This window comes from Vipera berus, assembly GCF_964194415.1.
Source record: "Vipera berus genome assembly, chromosome: 3".
Taxonomy (NCBI): Eukaryota; Metazoa; Chordata; class Lepidosauria; order Squamata; family Viperidae; genus Vipera; species Vipera berus.
The window spans coordinates 215,421,876-215,437,589 of record NC_138204.1 but is presented as its reverse complement, the minus strand read 5'-3'; positions in this window follow the sequence as shown (position 1 = coordinate 215,437,589).

Sequence of the window (15,714 nt, the reverse complement as noted above, 5' to 3'; positions counted from 1 at the left end):
TAAACCTTATTTCCAAGGCAGAATTCACTACACAAAGAACCTCTACTTTCAGAGGCAGTCTACCCTAGAATAACAGCTGTGCCAACCACTGTCTCAGCTACGGGCTTCTCTCCAAATGGAGAGTTCCTCTTTCCACTCAAGGCTCCCAGGGACCCTCCCTATGCAGAGCAGAACAAGGAGAAAGTCCCACCGCCAGAATGGAGCACAATTGCTTCTAATACCAACCTTCCCTCTGTCCCCTCAGTCTGTCTTTGATCATCACCCAAAATCAAAGGTTCATGAGCCTACCTGGGTCCTCGCACACGAATGCCACCAACAGCAACACAAATAGCAAAGCTTTCATCTTGCAATCTTGCAATCTCTTCTGCAGTCCAGGGTGGGAGAAGGCAGTTATATATACACCTCTGCCCCACCTTATGGGGGCTGGAGATCCAGGTTCAAGAGAGAAGAGAGGGGAGACTTGGGAAAAAAGGGAGGGGTAGAGGTGTGATCTTGTTTTCCCCACTACACAAAAGGAAATCAGTTTGATGAGCTGAGGTTCAAGGCCAAGATGTTCAGTAGATAGCAGGCAAGAGAACAGCCTGCTTAAATGGTTGCGTTCTGGCTGTTCTCTATGCTTGAGGTGTCCCTGCAGAGGTTTCCTGATCAGGCTAGGTCACACTGTCCAGTGAGATTTTCCTCCCATCCCACGCTCAGATAATTTTATGTTGCCTGCTAAAAAGAAGGCTCTGCAGGAAAACAGCCACAATCAGAGAGAAGAATCAGATGGGGAAGTTCAAGATGATCTCAAAGAACTTAGGCCATTAAAAGCAATGACTGTGGAGCCAACATTGACAAGTTGGTTGATTGGGGCCTTCTCTTAAACCCCATAGGAGAATTATTTTAATTGGCCACAAAGTCACCTGCCTCAGAAGTAGCCCCAGGCTGACATAGTTCCTTTTCAAGGAGGTCAAACTCTTTCAAGCTCTGGACCTAGAACATAACCTTGCAGGACCCCACTGCTTCCTTCCCTCCGTGTGGAGGTAGTTTCCGTTGAGGACTACACATTGAGTATCATTTATCAGCCAGTTACAAACCCATCTAGTGTTGTTTATCCCACACTTTTTAAGCTTACCAAGAAGTAGGTTGTGTTCTCTTGTGTCAAACGCTTTACTGAAATCCAAGTATGCTACATCCACAGCATTTTGCTTTATCAAAATACAAAATAAGAAAATCTTTGGCATGATCAGTTTTGGAGAAAGAAAGAGCATTAAAGAAAGGTTTTAAGAACTGTTTCTGTACTAATCAAAGTTGGTAAACCATCCGTGCTGTTGAAGCCACTACCTGGTTGGTGACGGAGTTTTCCCAGGTTTAAACTGGGAAAATATCTGACCTGAGAGTGTAAACCAGCTCAAAAGGGGCCAGCTTAGAAATCTCTTTTTGGATTGCAATCCTTCTCTCTTCTTTGGCCATGGTGATGGATCAAGGTTCTCCCAAGACCATGTTTAGCAGAGCTCCTGATTGAGGGATTCTCCTTCTGTTTTAATCTCCTGGATCTCTTTAAGGAAGGACATGGAATGCCGCTCATCTTCAATGTGTTTTCCTGTCATTTCTCACAGAAGGGCCATGCATGCTCGACACTCTGACCCCGCTTAAGAAAAATAATAATGAAAATATATCAGATGGATTACAAGATGTATTACAAAATAACAAACAAACAAACAAACCTTCAGCCTTCTACCATTCCACAACTGAACTTTCAAAAAACGAAAATGGACACGTCCCACCGAACACATCCACTGCGCTTGAATTTAAATGCAGAAATTTATTCAGTCACCAAAGTGCAAAAAGAGCAGAACAACACTTGTAGACAAGGGGGAGAAGGAAAGAGGGCGAGGTGTCCAAAGAAGCCAAGGGGTTGAAGTATGGACCGTAAAGGCCACAAGCCTAAATCTGCAAAGGATGGTCCATGATGGATGATAGCAAAACTCCAAGGGATATTTTAATATAGCTAGTTGCAAAAGTCAGTTCTGCAACATTCCACCGGCTTTCCGAAGACCTCTTCAGGGCACCTTCAAGCACATCCTTTGTTCTTTTGGACCACTGCCAACGAAACATAAAGCAAAACATTTACAGTGCCAAAGAATTGATGTGCGGCTATTTCTGAACAAAAAAGGTAAGCCCACACTGGACACACAGTCATGTATTCCCACACTGCATGAAGGCAGACGTCCTTCCTCCTTTACTGATTACTCGGGAGTAAAATAGTAAGCAAGCATTTTGGGGAAGGCCCTCCTCCCTTGGATGTTTCATGGCTTAATCTGTAAGGTCCAAACATGGTGCTGTCCTTAGGAAACCCCCAGCTCTCCCAGCCTTTTCCTCTTCCTTTCTTTCTGTAAAGAATGTGCCTCTGCCAATCTGGAGAGCGCCTGAGATGGGCAGGGCTCCCCATTCTAAGCCCCCCTTTTCCTGGCATCCCTTAGACCAGGGGTAGGCAACCATGGTTCTTTTATGACTCGTGGACTTCAACTCCCAGAATTCCTGAACCAGCATGGCTCAGCTTGGAAACCTCTCCCTTTTCCCTCAGCATGGCTGGCTCAGGAATTCTGGGAGTTGAAGTCCATGAGTCATAATAGAGCCAAGGTCGCCTACCCCTGGCTTAGACTGTCTGACCATGACCTCAGGGGATCCCAGACAGGGCACACAAAGGTTCTAGTTGATTTGGAATCCTGAGCCTCATTTGGTTTTAGTTCTAGTTTCCATACAAGAAGAAAAACTTTAAGAAAGGATAGGAACTTTGCTTACCAAATTTATTATACACAGTATAGCAGATATTTTCATCTTTCAAACATGGTGTTTTCTGATTACAAAAAAATTCACCACACGTGTAACATTGTAGACTCTTGACTGAATGAAAGAAATAAAAGAGAGCAAACTTACTTTGGTATTTATTTCTTTGATCTCGTCTTATTATGTATTGGATCATAGATTATCGAAGAACAAGGTGGGCTGTGAAAATCTCACTAGGAAGACTCCTGCAAACCAGGAGTCTGTGAGTTCCAGTCCAAACTTATCCAAGAAAGGCATTAGGGGGGCTCTGGGCCAGTCCCTCTTTCTTTCCCCCAACATATTTTACTGGATCGTTGTTCAGAAATTGTTAAGAAAGTACAGCGATGTCAACCAATCTCAGGTGGATGCCAAGGAAAATCCGTGCTTGACTTGAAGGAGGCATCTCTGATCCCCTTTGGTTGCACCATCGCAAACGCTGAATGGTCAGCAAAGCTGGAGGGAAGCAGAGGGAGGGCAAAGAGAAGGAAACATTTTTCCTATCACTCCCAAGAGGATTTCCATGGCAGAATTCACTGCCTGACCTCAGAATTCACTATGCAAAGGAACCTCTACTTTCAGAGGCAGTCTACCCCAGAATGCCAGTCCAGACCTGCCAAGATTGTACAACCATTTGTCTGAAGATCTCTTCCACCTTTATTCTATTCTATTTTCTATTCTATTCTATTCTATTCTATTCTATTCTATTCTATTCTATTCTATTCTATTCTATTCTATTCTATTCTATTCTATTCTATTCTATTCTATTCTATTCTATTCTATTCTATTTCTATTCTATTCCATTCCATTCCATTCCATTCCATTCCATTCCATTTTATTCCATTCCATATTTTCTATTCTATTCTATTCTATTCTATTCTATTCTATTCTATTCTATTCTATTCTATTCTATTCTATTCTATTCTATTCTATTCTATTCTATTCTATTCTATTCTATTCTATTCTATTCTATTCCATTCCATTCCATTCCATTCCATTCCATTCCATATATTCTATTCTATTCTATTCTATTCTATTCTATTCTATTCTATTCTATTCTATTCTATTCTATTCTATTCTATTCTATTCTATTCTATTCTATTCTATTCTATTCTATTCTACTCCCTTCCCTTCCCTTCTTCATTCTATTCTATTCTATTCCATTCCATTCCATTCCATTCCATTCCATTCCATTCCATTCCATATTTTCTTTTCTATTCTATTCTATTCTTTTCCGTTCCATTCCATTCCATTCCATTCCATTCCATTCCATTCCATTCCATTCCATTCCATTCCATTCCATTCCATTCCATTCCATTCTATTCTATTCTATTCTATTCTATTCTATTCTATTCTATTCTATTCTATTCTATTCTATTCTATTCTATTCTATTCTATTCTATTCTATTCTATTCTATTCTATTCTATTCTATCTTAGATAAGATGGGCAGCCAAAAAGTTTTATAAATAAATGCATAATAAAATCCTCAACCGAGACCAAAGGTTCATGAGCCTACCTGGGTCCTTGCACATGAATGCCACCAACACCAATACAAATAGCGAAGTTTTCATTTTGCAATCTCTTCTGCAGCCTTCGAAGTGCAGTCCAGGATGGAAGAAGGCAGTTCTACATATATATACACCACTGCCCCACCTTGTGGGGGCTGGAGATCCAGGTTCAAGAGAGAAGAGTGAGGAGACCTGGGAAATAAGGGAGGGGTAGGGGGTGTGATCTCGTTTTCCCCACTGCAGAAAGAAAAATTGGTTTCATAAGCTGAGGTTTATGGCCACGATTTCAGTAGATAGCAGGCAAGAGAACACCCTGCTTAAATAGTTGCATTCTGGGTGTTCTTTCTATGCCTGCCATCTTTCTTTTCTTTGAACAACACTGGAACAGCCACTCGAGATTTCACCGGTTGGATAAACTCTCCGGCTAAGTTCTTATCAATGTACGCCCTGAGTTCTTTCAGTTCACGAGGGTCACTGAATGCAGTTTAAGAAAATAATAAATTTATCTGTAAGGTGGAGTACAACCCCCCCACACACACCTTCCGCCTTCTACTACTCTGCAATTGAAGTTTCCAAAAAAAAAAAAGGAAAATGGACACGTCATATCAAACACATCCACTACACTTGAATTTAAATGCAGAAATTTATTCAGTTGCCAAACTAAAGAAAGAGCAGAACAAGGCTTGTAGTCTTGGGGAGGGGGGGGACAGGGAGAGAGAGTGAGGTGCGAAAGAAAGCAGAGGGGTTGAATTATGGACCGTAAAGGCCACAAGTCTAAATCTGCAAGGATGGTCCTTGATGAAGGATAGCAAAACTCCGAAGGATATTTCAAATATTGCAATAGTCAGTGGTGCAGCATTCAAAATCCAGGAGGCTGCTCCCTTCATAGCATAATGGAGAACAGCCTTTCTTCATTGCCCGTCCTGGAAAGGAAACATAAAGCAAAACATTTACACGGCCAAAGAGTTGATCTGTGGTTGTTTCTGAACAAAACGGTAAACCCGCACTGGAAACACAGTCATGCATTCCCACACGGCATGAAGTCGGACCTCCTTCCTCCTCCACTGACTACTCGGGAGTAAAATAGGAAGCAAGCATTCTGGGGAAGGTCCTCCTCGCTTGGATGTTTCATGGCTTAATCAGCAAGGTCCAAACTTGGTCACGTCCTTAGGAAACCCCCAACTCTCCCAGCCTTTTCCTCCTGCCCCTTTTCTGTAAAGAATGTGTCCCTCCCAAATTGGGGTGCTCCTGGGATGGATGGGGGTCTGCATTCTAAGCCCCCCCTTTCCTGGTATCCCTTAGGCTGTCAGGCCATGATCTCAGGGGAACACAGACAGGCCCTAGATAATGTCCAATTCTCAGCTGCATTTGGGAGTTTCCACACAAGAAGAAAAACTGTCAAGAAGGATAGAAACTTTGCTTACTCGTTAGACCGTGCAGAGTATAACAGAATTTATCTCCTCGCTGACATAATATTCTGTGTTTACAATCACCTGCATAACATCGGTAACATTTCAGACCGGCGACTGGATGAAAGAAATAAAAGAGAGGATTCTTACTATGATATTTCTTTGATCTTCGCTTATTATCTGTTAGATATTAGATTATAGGAGAATAAGGTTGGCTGTGAAAATTTTATTAGAAAGATAATAAAATGGTCTGCCAACCAGTCCCACCTTAGCCAAGAAAGGCATCTGGGTGGCTCTGGCCAGTCACTCTTTCTTAGCCCAACCACTTCACTGGGTCGTTCTTCAGGGAAAAATGGTATTTGACACAGAAAAGTGTATTAAGATTGTTTACCATCCTGGGTTATTTATAAAAATAATGAAGGTGAGATTTAAAGAAAACATCTTTTCTTGAACAGGCCATGAATGGTCAGCAGGGAAGAACTTGAGAGGCTGGTCTCCGTTTGGAAGCTAAGCAGGGTTGGGGCTGGTTAATCAATAATAATAATAATAATAATAATAATAATAATAATAATAATAATAATAATAATAATAATAATAATAATAATATAAAGTTGGAAGGGACCTTGGAGGTCATCTAGTCCAACCCCCTGCTCAGGCAGGAAACCCTATACCATTTCAGACCAATGGCTGTCCAGTCTCTTCTTAAAAACTTCCAGTGTCGGAGCATTCACAGCTTCTGGAGACAGGCTGTTCCACTGGTTAGTTGTTCTAACTGTCAGGAAGTTTCTCCTTAGTTCTAGGTTGCTTCTCTCCTTGACTAGTTTCCATCCGTTGCTTCTTGTCCTGCTTTCAGGTGCTTTGCAGAATAGCTTGACTCCCTCTTCTTTGTGGTAGCCCCTGAGATATTGGAACACTGCTATCATGTCACCCCTCACCCTTCTCTTCATTAAACTACACATACCCAATTCCAGCAACCGTTCCCTATATGTTTTAGCCTCCAGCCCCCTAATCATCTTGGTTGCTCTTCTCTGTACCCTTTCTAGCGTCTTGACATCTTTTTTACATCGTGGTGACCAAAACTGGATGCCGTATTCCAGGTGTGGCCACACCAAAGCATTGTAAAGTGGTATTAGTACTTCACTTGATCTTGATTCTATCCCTCTGTTAATGCAGCCTAGGAGGGGAGACCTCCCTAGGTTGTAGGCTAGGCTGTGGAGTCTGAGAAATTGCAGCAGTGTTGACCGATCTCAGGTGGATGTGAAGGAAAATCCGTGCTTGACATGAAGGAGGCAGCTCTGCTCCCCTTTGGTTGCACCATCGAAAACGCAGAATGTCAGCAAAGCCGGAGGGAGGCGGGGGGGGGGGGGCAAAGAGAAGGAAACATTTTTCCTCTCACTCCAAAGAGTATTTCCATGGCAGAATTCACTACGCAAAGAACCTCTACTTTCAGAGGCAGTCTACCCCAGAATAACAGCTGGGCCAACCGCTGTCTCAGCTATGGGCTTCTCTCCCAATGGAGACCCCCTCTTTCCTTTTAAAGGCTACCAGGGACCCTCCCTATGCAGAGCAGAACAGGGAGAATGTCCCACTGCCAGAATGGAGCACAACTCCTTCAAATACCACACTTTGCTCCAATCCCTCAGTCTGTCTTTGATCATTGCCCAAAATCAAAGGTTCATGAGCCTACCTAGGTCCTCGCACATGAATGCCACCACCAACATCACAAACAGCAAAGCTTTCATCTTGCAATCTTTTCTGCAGCCTTCAAAGTGCAGTCCAGGATGGGAGAAGGCAGTTGTGTGTATATATATATATATATATATATATATATATATATATATATATATATATATATATATATATATATATATATATATATATATATATATATATATATATATATATATATATATATATATATATATATATATATATATATATATATATATATATATATATATATATATATATATATATATATATATATATATATATATATATATATATATATATATATATATATATATATATATATATATATATATATATATATATATATATATATATATATATATATATATATATATATATATATATATATATATATATATATATATATATATATATATATATATATATATATATATACACACACCTCCGCCCCACCTTGTGGTGGCTGGAGATCCAGATTCAAGAGAGAAGAGTGGGGAGACCTGGGAAAGAAGGGAGGGGTAGGGGGGTGATCTCATGTTCCCCACTACACAAAGGGTTATCGGTTTGATAAGATAAGGTTTATGGCCAAGATTTCAGTAGACAGCAGGCAAGAGAACATCCTGCCTGCTTAAATGGTTCCGTTCTGGCTGTTGTTCTTATGCTTGCCTTGTCCCTGCAGATCAGGAAACACTTTCCATGCACAAGAGAATCAGGTTTTCCTTCCATTCCATGCTCAGATAATTTTATGTCACCTGCTAAAAAAGGCTCTGCAGGAAAGCAGTCATAATTAGAGATAACCTGATAGGTGGTCAATTGGTGCTTTCTCCCTGACTCATAGGAGAATACTTTTGATCATCTACAAATCTGATCAATTTCTGTGCTATTCCCTCATCTAGATGGTTAATGAAGATATTGAAGAGTCCTGGGCCTAGAACACAACCTTGTAGGACAGGGGTCTTCAAACTTGGCCCTTTTATGACTTGTGGACTTCAGCTCCCAGAATTCCTCAGCCAGCAATGCTGGCTGAGGAATTCTGGGAGCTGAAGTCCACAAGTCATAAAAGGGCCAAGTTTGAAGACCCCTGTTGTAGGAGCACACTGCTTCCTTCCCTCCATGTGGATGTAGTTCCATTGAGGACTACATGTTGAGTACGGTTTGTCAGCCAGTTACAACCCATCTGGTGGTGCTGCTGTCTACCCCACATTTTTTTTAAGTTTACCAAGAAGTAGCTTGTGTTCTCTTTTGTCAAATGCTTTACTGAAACCCAAGTATACTATGTCCACAGCATTTCGCTGATCCACTAATTTAGTCACTTTATCAAAAAACGAAATAGGAAAATGTTTGGCATGATCTGTTTTGGAGAATGCCATGTTGGCTTCTGGTTATAACTTAATTTGAAATGTCTCTTGGGGATATGCAGCAGCTCAAACTATGTACAGTAACGTGAACCAAGAAAAAATAATAATAATGTTGGGGCTGCTTTAGTAATCAAAGTAATTTTACTGACCTCTTTGTCTATTATGAAATGTATTTGCTGCCCATCACAAATCCAACATCTCTGGGCAGATTTACAAGACAGGCAGGGTATATTTCTATTGAGAATAAATTTTAAGTAAGTTGAAATTCTATTTCTTGACCAAAACTACCAAATACCTTGAAAGCCAAATGAAGTTTATTTCAAAAGAGATTAGAAAAACAGCAGTAAAGAAAGGTTTTTAAGAATTGTTTTCGTACCAGTCAAAGTTGGTAAACCATCCGTGCTGTTGAAGCCACTACCAGACTGGTGACGGAGTGCCCCAGATTTCTGGTTTGGGGCGGGCATTAATTTGCTTTCTCTGGGAGAGGAATCTGAGGTAGCAGGCAGTTCATGATTTCAATGAGAGACATGGAGCTGTTCCAGTGTCATGGTTCCAATAGGTGAGACCAGTAGAAATAAGAACTCTGAGGCAATTGCTTTTCTCAAAGAGCAATTTTAATGGCTAGATAATATAGCACGAACACAGGTGTCAAAGCTGCTAACATCAGATGTTCTTGCTCTGACAACATGTGGAGAGGTAGCTTTGCTTCTTTAAAACTTGTGTGTTACTTTTAGAGTTAGAATTAGTTGATGCTGGGGGAGGGAAAGTAGGAAGAATGTCTCTCAAGGCTGTTTTGAAATAAGAGAAGAGAAGGATTTGGTGGGTTCTTTAACATTTGGTGGGTTCTTTAACAGGAGGGTAAAGCTTACAATTCAAACTAATTGGAGAATGTGATTTATGACGGTTGAACTGTGTGCTTAGGGGAGGGGAAATCCAGATTTCGGCTTGACCATGTACATGCCGAAGCTATGCTCTTTTGAATAAAGACTCCTTAAGGTAAACAATGCCTCGAGGTTCTTTGAAGAATTGCATCTGTTGGAACCATGACAGTAGGTGAAACCAGATCTAGAAGTCTCCCCCCATGAAAAAAAAAATGTTGCAAAGTAAAAATTAAACTTCCCACCCACTAAATATGTAATGAGTCACATTCTCCAATTAACACCTTTGGCGGGCTCTCTAACGGTAGTTCTAGCCCGCCAAACACTTGAGCAATTTGACCTTGGTTCCCACAAAAAAGTGATTGTTATGACTGAACTAGAAGAATGCTTCTCCCCTCCCCCTTAGTGGTCGCACTAACCAACACACAATCTCATCATCCCATCTTTCTTTTCTTTGAACAACACTGGAACAGCCACTCGAGATTTCACCGGTTGGATAAACTCTCTGGCTAAGGTCTTGTCAATGTACGCCCTCAGTTCATTCAGGTCACGAGGGTCATTGAATGCAGTTTAAGAAAATAATAATATAAATTTATCTCTAAGATGGATTACAAAAGAAAACCAAAACACTTTCAGCCTTCTACTATTCTGGAATTGAACTTTCAAAAAAGGAAAATGGACACGTCATATCAAACACATCCACTACGTTTGAATTTAAACGCAGAAATTTATTCGGTTGCCAAACTAAAGAAAGAGCAGAACAACGCTTGTAGACCAGAGGGAAAGGGAGAGAGGGTGAGGTGTGAAAGAAAGCAGCGGGGTTGAATTATGGACTAAAAAGGCCTTAAATCTGCAAGGATAGTCCATGAGGGTTGACAGCAAAACTCAGAAGGATATTTTATTAAGCCTGGTTGCAAAAGTCAGTTTGGCAACATTCAAGCAACTTTCCGTAGGCCTCTCCAGGACACCATTTAGCACATCCTTTGTCCTTTTGGAATCCTGCAAAGGAAACATAAAGCCAAACATTTACAGTACCAAAGAACGGATGTGCGGTTATTTCTGAACAAAATGGTAAACCAAAACTGAATACGCAGTCATGCATTCCCACACAGCTTGAAGGAAGACCTCCTTCCTCCTCTACTGACTACTCGGCAGTAAAATAGTAAGCAAGAATTCTGGGGAAGGTCCTCCGCCCTTGGATATTTCATGGCTTAATCGGCAAAGTCCAAACTTGGTCATGTTGATTGGAAACCCCCACCTCATCTGGGCTTTTCCTCCTCCCCCTCTCTATAAAGAATGTGCTTCTCCAAAACTGGGGTGCTCCTGGGATGGGCACAGGTCCCCATTTTAAGCCTCTCCTTTCCTGGAAATCACTTAGACTCTCTGGCTATGACCTCAGGAGATCCTGTACAGGGCACCGACAAGCCCTAGATAATGTCCAATCCTCCGCTGCATTTGGGAGTTCTAGTTTCCATCCAAGAAGAAAAAACTGTCAGAAAGGATAGGATTTTTGCTTACCATTTGGTTTAATCAAAGTAACACAGAACTGTTCATTTTCCACACAGTGCATTTTCCAATTACAATAAGCTCGACCACACATGTAACATTTTAGACTCGAGACTGAATGAAAGAAATAAAAGAGAGCAGTCTTACTTTGGTATCTATTTCTTTGATATCATCTTATTATGTATTGGATAATAGATTATCAAAGAATAAGCTTATAATAATAATAATAATAATAATAATAATAATAATAATAATAATAATTAATAATAATAATAATAATAATAATAATAATAATAATAATAATAATAATAATAATAATAATAATAATAATAATAATAATAATAATAATAATACGTTGGAAGGGACCTTGGAGGTCATCTAGTCCAACCCCCTGCTAAGGCAGGAAACCCTATACCATTTCAGACAAATGGCTCTCCAGTCTCTTCTTAAAAACTTCCAGTGTTGGAGCATTCACAGCTTCTGGTGGCAAGGAGTTCCACTGGTTAGTTGTTCTCACTGAAAGGTAGTTTCTCCTTAGTTCTAGGTTGCTTCTCTCCTTGACTAGTTTCCATCCGTTGTTTCTTCTCCTGCTTTCAGGTGCTTTGGAGAATAGCTTGGCTCCCTCTTCTTTGGGGCAGCCCCTGAGATACTGGAAGACTGCTATCATGTCACCCCTCTCCCTTCTCTTTGTTAAACTACACATACCCAATTCCAGCAACCGTTCCCTATATGTTTTAGCCTCCAGTCTCCCAATCATCTTTGTTGCTCTTCTCTGTACTCTTTCTAGAGTCTCGACATCTTTTTTACATCGTGGTGACCAAAACTGGATGCAGTATTCCAAGTGTGGCCTTACCAAGGCCTTGTAAAGTGGTATTAGTACTTCACTTGATCTTGATTCTATCCCTCTGTTAATGCAGCCTAGCACTGTGTTGGCTTTTTTGGCAGCTGCAGCACACTGCTGGCTCATATTTAAGTGATTGTCCACTAGGACTCCAAGGTCTCTCTCACAGTTACTACTATTGAGCAAGGTGCCACCTATACTATACCTGTGCATTTGATCTTTCCTGCCTAAGTGTAGAACCTTACTTTTTTCACCATTGAATTTCATTTTGTTAGATAGCACCCAGTGTTCGAGTCTGTCCAGATCCTCCTGTATCTTAAGCCTATCTTCTGGAGTATTGGCTATTCCTGCCAGCTTGGTGTCGTCTGCAAATTTCATGAGTTCCCCATCTATCCCCTCATCCAAATTGTTGATGAAGACGTTGAAGAGCACTGGGCCCAGAACAGAGCCCTGGGGCACCCCACTACACACTTCCTTCCATGTAGATGCAGTTCCATTGAAGACCACATGCTGAGTACGGCCTGTCAGCCAGCTACGAATCCATCTGGTGGTGATGCTATCTAACCCACATTTTTCTATCTTATCAAGTAGTAGGTTGTGATCTACTTTATCAAATGCCTTACTGAAGTCCAAGTAAATTATATCTACAGCATTCCTCTGGTCCACTAGTTTTGTCACTTGGTCAAAGAATGCAATAAGGTTTGTCTGGCATGATCTGTTTTTGACAAACCCATGTTGGCTTTTAGTGATAACTTTGTTCGCATCAAGGTGTTTGCTGATTTGTTGTTTGATTATCTTTTCCAGAATCTTCCTAGGTATTGAGGTCAGGCTGATAGGTCTGTAGTTTCCTGGATCTATTTTTTTCCCTTTTTTGAAGATGGGAACTACATCAGCTCTCTTCCAGTCCTCTGGTAGTTCCCCAGTGCTCCAGGATCTTTGAAAAATATAGTTCAGTGGTTCTGAGATCACGTCTGCCAGTTCCTTGAGAAGCTTGGGGTGTAATCCGTCTGGTCCCGGTGATTTGAACTCGTCTAGGCTGGATAGGTGCTCACTTACCATTTTCTTATGTGAAAATTTCACTAGAAAGGTAATTAAACGGTCTGCAGACAAGGACTCTGGGAGTTCCAGTCCAGCCTTAGCCAAGAAAGGCATTTGGGTGACTCTGGGCCAGTCCCTCTTTCTCTCCCTCAACATATTTTACTGGGTCGTTGTTCAGAAATTGTTAAGAAATTATCTGAGTGGGCTCAGAATTTTCAAGAAGTTATAACAATGGATACTTGGGAAAAGATCTAAAGATCTGGGTTAGAAATGTAAAATTTACACAGGCCCAAAATTTAAGAGAGAATTTTTATAAAATGTTTTATAGGTGGCATTTAGATCCTAAAAAATTAGCAAGTATGTATCCGAACTGCCACCCCAAATGTTGGAGGTGTGGCTGTGAGGATGCAACGTATTTTCATATACGGTTGACTTGTAAAAAGGTTAAAGCTTTTTGGATTAAAATTTGGTGGAATATGCAAAAGATATTTAGAAAAGGATAAAGTTCTCTCCGCAATTGTTTTTATTGGGTATTATTACAGATACCACTGTTATAGATACTAAGTTGATGTTGAATTTAATTACGGCAGGGAGACTTTTAGTAGCGCAATATTGGAAGAAGGAAGAACTGCCGACTATAGAAGAATGGACTTTAAAAGTTTCTAACTTGGCGGAAATGGCAAAGATCTCAGCGTATTTGAAAGACCAGTCGCAACAGAGATATATTGTGGAGTGGAGAAGATGGATTGATTACATCCAGAATAAATATGGGACTAAAAAGTTTCACTTAGCATTTGAATAAGTAGCGGATTTATATGATGTATAATTAGTTAGTAGTTATTTTACTAAGAGTTAAAGTGCGATAGAATTTAATATTTTATTGTTGTTTGCATATTTTAGATTATGTTTGTTTGTATTTTTATACTCTGTATTCAGATCTGGGAAGTCGGGGAGGTTTGTATTCAAAAACCTATTGTAAAACTTTTCAATAAAAAAAAAGAAATATACAGCAATATCGATCAATATCAGGTGGATGCCAAGGAAAGTCCGTGCTTGACTTGAAGGAGGCATCTCTGATCCCCTTTGGTTGCACCATCGCAAACGCTGAATGTCAGCAAAGCCGGAGACAGGCAGATGGGAGGGCAAAGAGAAGGAAACGTTTTTCTTCTAGCTCCCAAGAGTATTTCAATGGCAGAATTCACTACGCAAAGGAACCTCTACTTTCAGAGGCAGTCTACCCTAGAATAACAGCTGGGCCAGCCACTCTCCAGATATGGGCTTCTCCTCTTTCCCCCTCAAGGCTCCCAGGGACCCTCTCTAGGCAGAGCATAACAGGGAGAAAGTCCCACCACCAGAATGGAGCACAACTGCCTTGAATAGCACACTTCACTCCGATACGTCAGTCTTCATTTGTCTCACTGTATTTCCACTCTGGGTGACCTGTTTCTCACCAGTCAGCTTCCTGGTGCAATTCAAGGTGTTTGGGGGTCCCTTAAAAGCCCTTCATGATAGGGGTCCAGGTTCCTCACTCCACTGGGATTGGCCCGTCCCATTCGTGCCAGCAGAGGAGGTGTGCTGAGGGTCCCGTCAGCCTGACTATTCCAGCTGGAGGGTCCAGGAGGAGAAGCTTCTCTGCTGTGGCTCCTGCCTTCTAGAATATCCTGCCCCCCAAAGTGAGGTGGGCCAAAACCCGTGCTATCTTTTTGTAAGGGCCTAAAGACGGGGCTGTGCCAGTCCGCTTGGGGCCCCAGTGGGGGAAATCACGCAATGGAGGTGCTTGATTGAGTAATAACAGATCCCACTTCTACCCCACTCCATTCCCGCCCTCCCCATCTTTCTTTGGTCTTAACTTTTTATGTTTTAACTAAGATTATAATATAAGCCACACCCGGAGTTACCCTAGGGTAAGATGGGCAGCCAATCAGTTTTATATAAAAAAAATAAAGAATAAAATCCTCAACCAGCAACAAAGCCTACCTGGGTCCTCGCACATGAAGGCCACCAACAGCAACGTGAATAGCAAAGCTTTCATCTTGCACTCTCTTCTGCAGCCTTCAAAGTGCAGTCCGGGACGGGAGAAGGCAGTTCTATATATACCACTGCCCCAGCTTGTGGGGGCGGGTGATCCAGATCCAAGAGGGAAGAACAGGAAAACTTGGGGAAGAAGGGAGGGGTAGCCCATTACCAAAAGATGAAGAACCAACTGGTCCCTGTCTTAAAGAAAGCAGCTACCATACCACGTTCAAAAGGTGGGCTCCTGGACAATTGCCATCTCCTCCTGAACTTATAAACGGTAGCACAACCTGTGCAGAGTACAAAATTAAACCAAGCCTAAATATCATATGAACTCCCTACAAGAAGAGAAACAAATCGAGCTGATTCCTGATCAAGCTTGAATGATTAATGCTTTTAGGTTCAATCCCAAACATGCTGCCTAAGTACGTTTGGGGACTGTAAGCTTTCTTCACTTGGTTTGATAAGCTGAAGTTTGTGGCTAAGATGTTCAGTAGATAGCAGGCAAAAGAACACCCTGCTTAAACGATTCCATTCTGCTTGTTCTTTCTATGCTTGAGGTGTCTCTGCAGAGGTTTGCTGATCAGGCCAGGTAACATGGTCCGTGCATGAGAAAATGAGGTTTTCCTACCATCCCATGCTCA